This window comes from Anticarsia gemmatalis, chromosome 5 (assembly GCF_050436995.1).
Source record: "Anticarsia gemmatalis isolate Benzon Research Colony breed Stoneville strain chromosome 5, ilAntGemm2 primary, whole genome shotgun sequence".
Taxonomy (NCBI): domain Eukaryota; kingdom Metazoa; phylum Arthropoda; class Insecta; order Lepidoptera; family Erebidae; genus Anticarsia; species Anticarsia gemmatalis.
In genome coordinates this window covers 11,517,054-11,531,262 of record NC_134749.1, presented here as the reverse complement: position 1 = coordinate 11,531,262, position 14,209 = coordinate 11,517,054, and the positions used below count along the sequence as shown (strand labels likewise).

Below are 14,209 nucleotides of genomic sequence, written 5' to 3'. Positions count from 1 at the left end.
TCAAAATCATAAATTCTGAAACATACATACCTAGATCATGAATTATTTTTACAAGTCGGTTTCTTGCTTATCATTTAAAAGCACTGTCTAAACTAGAATACTAATAAACTTATTTTTCTTTCTTATAGTAAAAATAACCAATAATGAAAATATTTTTGATACCTACTTTATCTCTTAGAGTTTCAAGTTTCAAACTGCTAAAATGTCCACAGGTGCATTACTTAATTCCACTATCACTAAAAAGAAAAAATAAAACCTAATCTACAATCGACATCAACCAATTAATTACTAATGTACAATTAATTTACAACACTTCAGTTACATAAGTAGACAATGCCGTATCTGTGTAGAAACGAACGGTATCCATTCATTCTTTCATTTTACAATTACTTTTAAAAGTACATTTTGCCAAGATAATAAAAGGAAAATGAACACAACACAAAAAATAATTAAACAAATATTTAGATCTACCTACCCCTTAAAATTAAAGGTGCGATTTAATGTACAACAGATATACTGCTGGGTATGAGTCCAGGATTGAAGGGATAATGGCTTGAATTCGTCTTGCGGAACAAGTACCTTTTTATCTCATTATATCGTTTGATAACATTTTTTTTAAGACATCTCCTGCACTAAGAATTATTATTGATCTTGTGTCTCAGGGACTTTTACAAACAAATAAACTACGAACACAAAGTACTACCAGACCCGAAATAATTATTTTTCGATCGCACAAATAATTGCTCCGTGTGGGATTCGTAACCACGATCTCCCGACGCAATGGTTGCAGCGTGGGTTAATGTAATTCTCAGTTGTATTAAATGCATTTTATAAATAACATTGTAATAAGGAAGAATAAGTAAACACATTAACTACCGACACGGATGCCATTTGTTTCAGGCTTTAACAATTTCATGGAGATTTATCTCAACTGTTTTACATCAAACATCTTTTTATTTGAAAGCTCAATCAATCAGCCTAACCAGCGATTGCCTATAAAACCACCACAATCCAGATACCTGGATTATAACACGATACTCCTCGGTAACTTTGATTTTCAGACTTTCAAGCTTCTAACCTAAAATTTTTCGTGTTTTCCGAAACACGCAGAAAGTCGGAATGTATAATGGTCGGTCATCTATCCACAGAACAACCTCGGCAAGCGTAGGTTAACCCCCGAGATCGATCTGCGCGGATGTTGTTATTAAGCCTCTCCTTTGTTTTTCAAAAACTATCAATTAACAAATAAATTAACAAGAATAAGGAAACATTACACCGATAAGGATCGCCGCAGACTTGCAAAAAACAATTTTATTGTTCGTTGCGAACTTGCGATGGGAACGTGGTGTTATTATTCGTATGCAGGCGGCTTAACCTCGTGGGAACCTATTGTTTGTGTAACAGGACTTGGTTGCAGTTCCGATTGCGTCATATATGGCAAGGCTTTGTAATCTAATGTGGTTAACGGTAGCCTGTCGGCTTGTGAAAGACTAACGTGGAAGAGCTGTTTAGGAAGAAGGTTCGAGTTTTCTTTAAATACTTTTCTGTTTGCACGAAAGTGTGTACGGAGTAAAGTTTGCAATGTAAATTTTGTGGTGCTTGGCCAAACAGACATGGTTATCATAAGTTCAGGATTCTGAAGCATTGCAGGTGATAGGTAAAGCGTTTTTAATTGCCTCAGCGATGACAAAAAAGCAACAAGCTAATTGATTATGAATGTCTCCCTAGTTACTGACTTCCCTAAGGTTACTTCATAATCCTTTTTGCAGAAAAAATATAATGTTTGAGAGTCACAGAGACTTTAATGAAAATCATCTACGAATGTCGGATGTTGATCAGAAAACAATAACAAATTTGATGTCCTGGCCAAGACATAGTGCTATTGAATTTCACACAATAGTCATTTAATTTGACCGATATCTACTTCCTTACATTCTGGCCTCTTGCTTTGTGGAGGTATATGGAACATTTATTTTTTATAACATTAAAATATAACTGCAAAATTTCATTTCTTCTCGCGCAGTGGTTAAGATGATCACCAAGCTTTTTGTAGGTTTCATGAGTTTAATTGCATTCATCAATCAATTACCAACATATCCCGCAAGATTAAAGGTTTAAAGAATAAAATATAATTTAAAAAAGAAAAATGCACTGCACCTAATACAATTTCAAGCACAGATCGTAGAAGATCCGTCTTTTACAAAAAGCATTTATTAAAATTAAACTTAGTTCCTGTAAGAAAAACGAAAGTATCATTGAATCTATCAAAGTTTTTACTTAAAAGTAAAAGTTTAATCGTTGTTTTAGACCTTACCCGCCCACATGGCTATTTACTCCACGTAATACGGCCATCTACCACCGAGATACGAGTATCATCAATCAGACTTTCTGAATTTGCGTGCAAACACTACTTGCAACAATCGGGTCGCTACTTTGGATACCAGAAGATTCTATTACATTCTAACTAAGAGACGAATATGACCTTAATCGTTATAGAAATAAGGTTTATAATCTTTTAGTCGTGATGTTGCTTTGTGCCATATGGATTATCTAAAGTAAGTAAAGCTTTGTAGTTCTAAAAAAACTACATGCAATTCAGTCCACAATCGATTTTGAACTTATTTCTCATGTAGATATGGTTTTGTTTTCCATGCGCTTAAATCAGTGATATATTGTACGTGTGTGTGTAATAAAACAGATTTACTACTTTTTAAGGTTTTGTGAAAATATTTTTCGGTTTTTGTTTTTCTAGCTTTTGTAAATGGTTCTGTCGTGTTTGTGAATTTGTTGCTTTTTATTTAACTTACTGTTTCTCGTTTTATTTTGTGTTGTAGTTATTTGCTGTATTTACCTGTAACAAAAAATAAACATAATTTGAAATGTGACACAGTAATTAAAAAATCCAAATGTTACTTTTTATAATATTCTGATAAATGTTACTTCTTCGAATTCTACTAAGTAATCTTTTTGCGAAAGTTTTTTACGTCTAAGATCATCACGCCTATATTACCCGAAGGTGTGGGCAGGGAACAGGGGTGTACTAAAACGCATTTAGCTATTTACAATGTTACTAACATTGTAAATAGCGAAATGTACGAAAGTTTAGTTATCATGCCAGAACAGAATTAGGCTAGGTTGTTGATTGACAATTATTTATTGAAATATAACAATGCGGACATAACTACGGAAATAAACAATAACGTAATATAAAAGGAATGCATTTAAAGCCAAAAAAATACCACCCAGAAAAAAATCCGTTCTCAAAAAATCATTTAACAACTTCTCACACTTTCAATTCATTAACCGTTAATAAAAAGTAAACGATATTAAAATAAAACTCTTACATTCCTTTAAATTGTATAATTTCTCATGAACTTATGTCATTTTATTTGAAAACGATCTTCGGTAACCCACTTCTCACAGAAATTGCACTCGGTGTTACACAACGGCCTACATAATAACGACTATTATTGATAATATAAGCGTTTTGCTTTAATAAAATCACTGAAACTGGTGTAAAACTGTTATTTAATATATTTATAAAAATCTGTTAATATACTTGCGATCTTTTCTCATAAAGACATCGGATGTGTGAGAAATTTGCTCTTCCGAAAGAAGTTTTAATATGACATAATATTTATAAAGGGATTGTGTTTCTTTTGTATAATTAAATTACGGAAAAACAACCTGTAGTACTTCGCCGTGGGAATGAGAATACTATACCAAAATCTTTTTTTTTTAAACGCCGTAGAATTTAGCGTTTAAATAAAAAATGTATGGCTATGCTTATCAGAAGATGTAAGATTGTTTGTACGTAACCAAAACCAGCCCTAGATCAACATTTTTGTTACGTATATAAGAAACTAGTCTGACCGTAGTAATTGATTGAATAAGATTGCCGAAAAGAAGCGGCATAAAAGTCTGCATATTTGTGAAAATTTACTACCTTGTGTACTCAGTCTCACACCCTATTGATTATTTACTGTATATCCTTTCGCAGTAAACTATAATAGCAAACAAACTAGTATTTCTTATCCCGAATGAGTATATGGAACTATGACTATAGTAGTATACTATACTACTACTGCTACTACTACTAATAGTACTACACTATAGTGTAGTAAAGAAGTGGTACTAAATAAAATTATAAAAAGTAAATTTCTCGTTATTTCCCTTTTTTAATTTCACGCCTAATTAAGAACCTTTTTTGTTGAGGTCAGTTAAAAATAATTACCTCATATAACTCAAATTACACGTTTAAATGTTAAATCATATTGTTATATTCAGCTACATAACAAAACAACGAAATCTTTCTTCTACTAAGTACTTTATGTATAAGAAACATTCTTTACCAAATGTTTTAGTCCAAATCCGTTCGCTTTCTCACTTTATGTCCGTATATCGTGTTACAAGTCGTAATGAACACACCTTAGCACGTAACATTATTGTTTCATATGTAATAATATGTTTTGTACTATATTGTATCGAAATATTCCGACACGGACGTAAACTGAAGCACGATTGCGAAGTTTCGATAATATTGATGCGTTTGACATTTGAAGGTACTAATATTACTTTGAAATTAGTTAAGGATGTGAAACAATATCAAAATATTAATATAGTCCATAGTTAGTTCGTTAGTTATAGATAATTTCTGAATAGAACGAAGTTAGGTTCGATATTGTCAAGATACTATCGTAAAAATGTCAAACGCTTACTTTACAAGCGTGTGATAATTTTTCTATACTTACATTTGCCCAAATTCAAAGTGGAAGAGCCTTTGTAAATAAAATTAAATGAATCCTAGCTTCAAAGTAGGAGATCCTTTTTGAATACAAATAAATCGATAGCTACTCGCTTACATTTGCTTAATTACAAGACTAAAGACACTAAATAAATAAAAATCGTGTAATGCGATTGTAATAACTTTACATTGGTGACTAAACCGTCTATTAATAAAAGAGGTTATGCTATTTTCATCTCAGCTGTATAAATTGACAGGACAATTTAATAGCAAGGTTCGCAGAATCACGATATTCATGATAGTTAGATAATCATAATAAATTGATCAATATAACTGTGATATACCTTATAAGGTCCTAGGCCATAAAATGTTATATTATGTAGAGCAAATAAATCTTGTTTTGACATTAATAAAATTATTTCTATGATTTATGTCTTGATTTTCATTCGTGTTTTCATCACTGATAAACTCATTTCTAGTCACTCACTTACCTTATTCTGCAAACTAGGAAGTTACTAGTCTACTTTTAGAAGATGAATGTCATAGAAGACAATATCACGCGAAAAAAATTAACGTAATAGAAAAAACCTGGGAAATATTAGCGCTTTTGAAAGCAAAAGGTCTTAAGTTTCCAAATAGATCTAAAAATCTTTCACGACCTAGCGTAATTATCGAAATTGCTTGGAGCCGACTGTACAATTAATAGAATATATCAAATGATTATTTATTTTTGTATGCACATAAAATTTTAAAAAATAATGAATAGTTGTAGAACATTGCTTATAATTTTAGCTACTTAGTCCTGCGTTTCGGGTGTTTAAGTTCTTCCTAAAATCCAATTACTTAAAGACTCAGAGCATAATATTACAAAAAACTAGCAACGAACATAATAAGGCGTTATTAAATACATTGTGTCAGTGTTGTCACAAAGAAAAATTGTTTTGTAATAAAAAGAGGCCGGTTGGTAGAAATAATGCAACTGGCGGAAATGTTATGGCGAGATTATAAATGTTATATGTAATACTATTAGAACATAACGCCATGATATTTCTCCATAAGAATATGAAGAAAATGTTTTTCTTTTGTCTTATATCGAATCGGACATTCTTTACTATATTTATGCATCGTATTGTGGCCTAGTGTCAAAGTTTTTCAAGCCGCTAGAAGACTTTTGACATGGTCAACAATGTTATTGATCGGCTTGTAGAATAATCTAGAAGATTACTTGTAGATTTAATAAAATAAATACTCCTTTACACAGTAAATATTCTTGATTAACAAAAGTAGTACATCCAGTCTTATTACGAGTATGTAACTGCCTCTGTGGCGCGGTCGGTACTATATGCGACTGCGGTGCGAGAGGTCTCGGGTTCGAATCCTGGGTCGGGGCAAAAAGACTTTTCTGAGATTTTCTGTTAAGAATTTCTTAGAGATTGCCCGGAGTTAGGAAGATGAGGTCGAAGACCTCCGTGCCTCGGAGAGCACGTAAAGCCGTCGGTCCTGCGCCTGACCTCTCACTGGTCGTGTCGGTTATCCGTCCCACCAAACTATGAGGGTGATGGAATAGAGAGTGTACCTGTGTATTGTGCACACACTTGGACACTATAAACAAAGTCCTGCACAGATGGCCAGTTTCAATGAAACTGACCGCCGTAGCCGTATATCGGCTAGGAGGACATTATGTAATAGGTATACTATGGGCAATAATTTTATGCCCAAGAAATCGTAGGAAAACTAGTTTCTAGTTTTGGAAGACAATAAGTAGTCAGAGCATTAAAATACAAAATTATAATTTAACTCAAACATTATTTTATAGTATCTGTCTCCGAATAAAGTGAATGAATGCACTTCATCTAATTTCAGTGCATTAAAATACAAAATTATAATTTAACTCAAACATTATTTTATAGTATCTGTCTCCGAATAAAGTGAATGAATGCACTTCATCTAATTTCAGTGCATTAAAATACAAAATTATAATTTAACTCAAACATTATTTTATAGTATCTGTCTCCGAATAAAGTGAATGAATGCACTTCATCTTATTTCAGTGCATTAAAATACAAAATTATAATTTAACTCAAACATTATTTTATAGTATCTGTCTCCGAATAAAGTGAATGAATGCACTTCATCTTATTTCAGTGCATTAAAATACAAAATTATAATTTAACTCAAACATTATTTTATAGTATCTGTCTCCGAATAAAGTGAATGCACTTCATCTAATTTTATAAAAGCGGTGTGTTTAGAAATTCTTTTGTTCTATTATTTACATTTTAAATAAATAAAATACGTAACGTACGGTAATTAAGTCTATCTTATTCTTTCTGACCCTAGTTAATGATATAAACGTTAATTTCTCGATTTTATCCTATATTACATATTTTAAGAATGTTTAAATAAAAAAAAATTTCGTTTGTACATATAAAATTATTATTTAATGTATTAATTTAATGTTTAGTTTTAGTTAATTATTAATATATGGTGCTTATTACAATGATAATAATACCCAAAAAAATAAAAATGACAAACAATTGTAAGTAATACGCAGGTGAGGTGTAAAAGTGAAAAGTTTACAATGTTTAAAAATATAATTATGGTAGAGACAAGTTTTTGTCGCCTGAAGTCTTTGATCTCATAAAAATAAATTCATGAGCCATTCATGTAGTATTAACGGTATATAGCGGTGCACTACAAGACTTCTGTAAAAAAAAACTACTTTTACTGTAAACCTGAAATTTGAGCCATAAAAAGACCAGTATGAATACTAAAGTAAGCAAATAACTGTAACAAACCGACAGAACACTAATAAACCGATTTTCAGAAGCCTTAAAGCAGCGTCGGGAGAAAATAAGGCGCAGTTAATTCGTGTATCGATGTGTAAGCTACTTTTTATACATTAATTTCATAATTGATGTTAAAAGATATACATTTACGCAAAGTATAAGATAAGATTTTTAAATGTAGCATTTTAATATCCCAGCCGCCTCCCATGAGAACAAGATGTGATTATATGCAATCTAATATAATGTAGACGAAGTCGCGAGTCAAAACTAACTCCAAAAGCTGCTCTAAAGTCTTCCATCGGAGTTTAACCGACATGAGACACATAGCATGAACGTTACGTGTTCGTAGCGATGAAAAACGTTTAAAACAAGTACAGTTATACGGTTTACAAACTTAATTGTATAATACTACGTTTGTTATCTAAAACTCATCTTTGTACTGAGAAATTTTGCGCCGTTTGCACTCGCTTTAATTGTTTTATTCTGTTTCTTTTGCTGTCTCAAATGTTTTAGAGCGATTGTGATAGTTTTTTGTTTTAGGCGACTCTAGAAAGAGTTTAATGTATACGGCTTTTTGAAATAGTTTTATGCTAGATTGTACATCACAGGTTCCCAGCGGGAGCGATATCGTCCCCTAGTGGGGGCTGGAACATTTAGTAAGGGGCGGTGGAGCAGAAATCTTGAATGAAGAAAAACTCGTACCAACATCAGTATCGACGTATCAAAACATTTTGAAAAGCATGAAAGCCTTGTTGCAAAACATTTTTATAGCGAATCTATACCTAGCACAAATAGACGCTTATAGCCTTTCCCACATAATGAAAACCCAAATAATGGTAAGAATCAAAATACAACAAATTGCAATTCAGAAATATCATATCATTACAAATACGATCTAACGTCTCAATCTAGATTCACAAGAGTATGATATAACTCAATTACTCTCGATAAAGCAATTTACTATACGCGAACATAAACAGCACATAAAAGTTATTATGTACAAATGTATAACACTAGCGGCCCGGCCCAGCTTGTCCCAATTAAACAGTCATTTACAAAAAATCTTAGCACCTTTTACACATAAACCTTTCACTTGAATCAGTGATTGTTTTTGTTTAAAGATGGGGTGATTCAGAAGCACCATTATTAAAAAAAAACACTATTAACAAAAACCGCATCGAAATCCGTTGCGTAGTTTTAAAGATCTAAGCATACACACATGTATACAGACATAAGGACAGACGCGGGAAGCGACTTTGCTTTATACTATGTGATACGTAACAGCCACCGAATCAAGTCAATAAGCGTTATAAATTCGTCTAAATGAAGTCATTAGCCTCTCGGTCGTAATTAACGACTGACCTTTAAACAATAGTGATACAGGCAGCATGGAAAGCCGCCATTATGAAGTAACACACGTAACTCGCATTACATGTGAATTATCGTAATTATCTCAAAGTCAAGATGTTAGAGGAGGTACAGACGGATTTAAATGCGGCACGTACAACGTGAAAGGTAGTATTGTAGCGTCTGTTTTAAAGGTGTTATATTAACAGTTGGTAATGGAAATTTTTTTTTGAGATACATATTATTTTTTTAATACATACTTGACTCAAAACCACGTAGAAAGCTCAGTTTTTTTTAGTGAAATTTTTGTGCTTAGTACTTGAGTTAAAAATTATGTCAATATCTTGAGAAAAGTACATTGTATCAAATATTTATGAACACGTATTATGGTCGATTACCGAATAATTTCTTGGCCAAATTAAAAAAGAAGCTACCCATATCAATAAAAATCTCATCATCTTCTTTGAAGTCGGTTAAAAAGACATAACTTTACCATAAAAATCTAACGATAACACTTATATTCTATATTACAATCTTCAAATACATCTGTCAAAGCAATTTAGACATAAAACCAATATAAATAAACAAAACTAATTTGCTTCACATTTAAATTAGCAGCTACAAAATATACAAGTATAGTATAAAATTGTCCCGGTACGCCCACAGATGTTCATTAAGTATTCATAGACTGTCAGATAAAGGGGTAGACAATTTCTTCTCGCAGTATTACTTGTTACAGTGCTTTACGTAAGCTAAGGATGCTGGGACGTTTATTTTATCTCGGTTTTATAACGTAATGTTGTGTGTAGGATGATGAATTGTGGGCCAACAATTTTACTAATTAGACAAATTTTTATAAATATTTATTTATTTTACTGAAAAATATCTTATTATTTGAGAGTACTAGTGTTTTGTCATTCCTCTAGCGTTAATCTGTGATGTCAGTAGTCTTAACTCTTGAAAAATTGAAGAGAATAGTATTTTACATGCTATTTTGTTCTAGGTTTTGTACTATAGACTTTATTATTTCTATTAAGACAGACTTTTCAAAACACGCCGTATATGAGTCAAATATTAGCAAAATTCATACTCCATCAGGCACGCGCATTACAGCGATGTAAAGCTCTTAAAATGAACATAAAAATCAGCATCAATTTATTCAACATTTTAAGTTTTTACCCAATTCAAAATCTGTTTATTTCTTGCGCTGCGCATTCGCCACACGTCGCCGCACCGCGTCATCAGTATGACGCACCTTAACTCAAACATGATAGTTGACTCAAACTTAACGGTCCTCGCACATCGAAGCCGGCTCTTGCAATTTTTTCTGCTAACTAAATTACGTATGTACTGTTATTTTTACTTTTGTATATACACAAGTATAATTATTACAACAATGGTATAAAACGACGCAATTTTGTATGATACCGCTTATTTCTATTATTTGTTATGTAATTCGATTAGCTATGGTACTTTGTGAATGGGTTTGTATGAAGATGAGAGAAAGAGAGATTTGGGTACTTGGTGTCTTAAGACAATGTTAAGATTGTTAATACGTTACGCGTACGTATTCTTCATCTGATTGGTATTAAAGTTCAGCTTTAAAACAACTATAAATATAACCTCACCGTTAGTCAACAACAAATCCTTGCTTGCTCAATTGCATGAGCATATAAGACGGGAAAAAATGAAGAAAGACAATCGCAATCGTCGTACGAATGCTATGGATAAATAAAAGAAATGATATCACAAAAATGGATGAAATGTGACAGCGTAATAGAAAATAGGTAACATAAATAGTACTATAGTACTCTTCGCGTATTGCTTTATTAAATCTGACTCTACCCTATTACAGTCAAATTACCCCCGGTTTCTGAGGTACATTTAGCAGTCGTTTATCTATTCAATAGCGTTGAAAGTCATATAAAAAAACGCTATTGAATAGATAAACTACCGCTAAATGTAATCAGAAACCGGGGGTTAGTAATTTAGCATTAAAACGATGCGATATTTAATTCAACCTGTCTCATTTAAATCCGTCACCACAAGCGGGATTATTCACGTCAGCAATACTGAACGATGACGTCACAACTCACAGTTTCAGTAACCTAAATGTGTGAAGGCAACGGCCTAGAAATGTGATGTTTTTCGCGAGCCTTATGTAACTCGCCGAATGTGGATGTGTTATTTTGTAATAGGTGTCTTAAAATTAGTACTTATGTGTTCCGTTTATAGAATACACGTATGAGTAGAAAAATACACCCGGGTGTATAAAAATACACATATTTGTAGACTATCTTAAACAATGTTCAAGGCTTGCCCCTTGTTATGTGTGGTTTTAAAATTTTGTTAATGGCGAGACGTAGGTATATATTATACCCCTCAATTTAAACTTGTGGGTATAACAGGCGTGATATTATGTTTGTATTTAAGTAGGTGTTGCTTGGGTAGCTATAAAATCTAACCAACGAATTATTTTTCGAATAAATAAATAAATAAATATCATTGGACAACTCACACACGGTCATTTGATTCCAAACTAAGCAGAGCTTGTACTATGGTAACCAAATAACTGATAAACATACTTATATACTTCTAAATACATACTTATTCCGAAATTCGGAGAGTTTTCGGAATCAGTTGAAAAGTTATGCGTTTGAAGTTTTCGTACCGTTTTCCTTTGTTCAAATCCCAAACAATTTTACAACTATTCGTTTCTGTTTAAGGTTTAACGAATTGAAAGTTAGGAATCGGGAAATCTTCATAATGATACAATTATCAACGCTGAATTTTAAAAGGAAGATTCTCACCTGCCTTCTAAAATACTAGGTAAAAGAAATACAAAATTCATTTACGGTAAATAAACATAACAATAATAAAAACAATTCTTAAAATCCATTCATATAACTGTACAAGAGTGAAAAGGACAGCGCATATTGCGTCACTATACACTATGTTTTCACACGATTTCGTACTTTTTATAAGAATATTTTAATGAATATTTACACAACGCTTGTTTTCGCCCGCGGCTTTACTCGTGCGTGTGATGTGTACACTAATTTAACAATTATAAATAAACATTGGCACTTTGTTTAAAACAACTTAATTATTTACTTATTATGTAATGTAGCATGATTTACTTGCGTGGAAATAGATTGTTCGGGACTAGGAAGTTTAAAAATCAAAAGAAGGCCTTTACCCAGCAACCGATAGATAGTAGCCAAATCTCAGACCTACTCAATATGTTCATGAGAATCGGTCAAGCCGTTTCAGACTACGGGAACGAACATTGTGACACGAGAATTTATATAAATACTACAGGACCCGACAGACGTTGTCCTGTCTACACGTCCAAAAAAACATCGTCCAGTGGACAAAATTGTTAATCTAAACCATTCTCAGATCTCCTTGAACACACACAAAAAAATTCATCAAAATCGGTCCAGTCGTTTAAGAGAAGTTCAGTGACATACACACTTACAGAAGAATTATATATATGTTACTGTAAAAGCCCGAACGGAGGTAAATCCTAAGATTTTCCGGTATAACCTAAGATTTACCAACTCGCAATGGTAAAAGTCCGAACAATTCATTTATTTCGAACTTTTACCTATTTTCACTTGATGATGTCGAGATGTCGCTGGAGCCTCGCTTCGCGGGGCTCCTCCTTCTGGGTGGTTAAAAAAAAATAACCACGAAGGCTAAGGTGGGAGCTTCGCTTCGCTCGCTCCCACCTTAGCCTTCTAACCTAACCTACCCATGTCGCTTTGCCCAAAACTCCTTCTTTATAACTGTGTCACAGTATATAATTATACCGTGAAATAGTTATAAACATAGTTATGAAGGAGGATTTTTTTATATATCGTAACATAGTTTTTAAACTCTGGCTTGTTCGGACTTTTACCATTGAGAGTTGGTAAATCTTAGGTCTTACCGGAAAATCTTAGGATTTACCATAGTTCGGGCTTTTACAGTAACATATATACAGATTAGAATTCTATGTCTAAGTCCGTAACAATATAGAGCTTCATCATAACAAGTTTAGTTGTTTAGTTAAAAAGTTGTTGTCTTTGAATAAAGTATTTAACAAGCAAACGCCGAATAGACGGACAGACAGACTGTCAAACTCACTTCCACATTGATACTTTCAGTTTGTTAATATAAATTTAATTTCACACAGTTTTTAGCACTTACGATAATATTATTAAAACTTGATTTTCTTTAGCGGTTTCATTGAAGTTTAACTGTAAGGTGTTACAAACGATTATTGTTTTTTTCCTTTATTTATATTCACACGGTGTCAATAAACTTAACTGAGTTTTGAGTCAAATAAAAATATTATGTGTGATTTTTCCCTCTTCTCAAAAGATGGATATGTTGTTGAAATACTTGTATTGGGAAAAAATACGTCTGAGAATTTGTTTTTGGATATTGCCTTATTACATCACTAGTTTCAGTCCGTTACTTTGTTCCAGTGAAATCATTTCGTGGGGTAAAAAGTCCTATGTTCTCATCCAGCTTATAAACTACTCAAAAAAACCAAACGTGTGAACATTTGCATTTAAAATATCAATACATTATAAGAATTTAAAAATAGAACTAAATATAAAACACATTAAATGATTTTGTAAAAATTGATCTTTTCAGTCATGACCCTTTTCTCAATAAGTGTACTTATATAATAATATCATCTCAGAAAAAGAGTAGGAAAGGTACATATTTATCCAAGAAAATCTATTTTTTATATTTAATTTCCATATAAATCTCTAACCCGATGTAAAGGCCAAACTATAAATATGTTAAGAGCTATTAGTCGAAGAAATGCGGTAAAGTACCTGTTACCTAATATTTTATTCAGTCGTCTAAATATTCCTGGAAGTTAGCCAATAAAATAAATCTGACAAGGTCCATACTTCGTGGTAAATATATAAAATTGATAAAATATACTCCACGTAATAGCAGAATCAAATTAGGCGGAGTCACGTTTCGCGTGAATTATGATAACAACAAACGATTTGTGGTGTTTAACACGTATCTGTTAATTTAATATCACGCTTGTGGACTTTAAAGGAAGGCAGAAAAATGGAGAATATGCTAATGGAGAAAAATACCAAGAAGTTAAAAAATAATCTCTATTGTACTGATCGAGAATCAAACATAAAACTTTAAGTAAAGCATAAGTGGCAGCAACATGACGCTATAACATGTTTTAGTGTAGTCTCTGAGAAATTAATTAACGTATGTCACTGTTTACACAATAAACATAAACCTCAAAATTTTAGTGTGTTTTAATTTTAAATAAAAGTCCCTTTTATGTAATGAATCCCTG

The 14,209-nt window shown here is 32.3% G+C and overlaps 1 protein-coding gene across 1 annotated transcript in view; it reads right to left on the bottom strand.

The window, feature by feature from the left end:
- The window catches only part of ko (Stork-head domain-containing protein knockout), a 205,290-nt gene that overhangs the window by 128,541 nt on the left and 62,540 nt on the right, over positions 1 to 14,209 (bottom strand). The gene's annotated exons all lie outside the window — the stretch shown is intronic.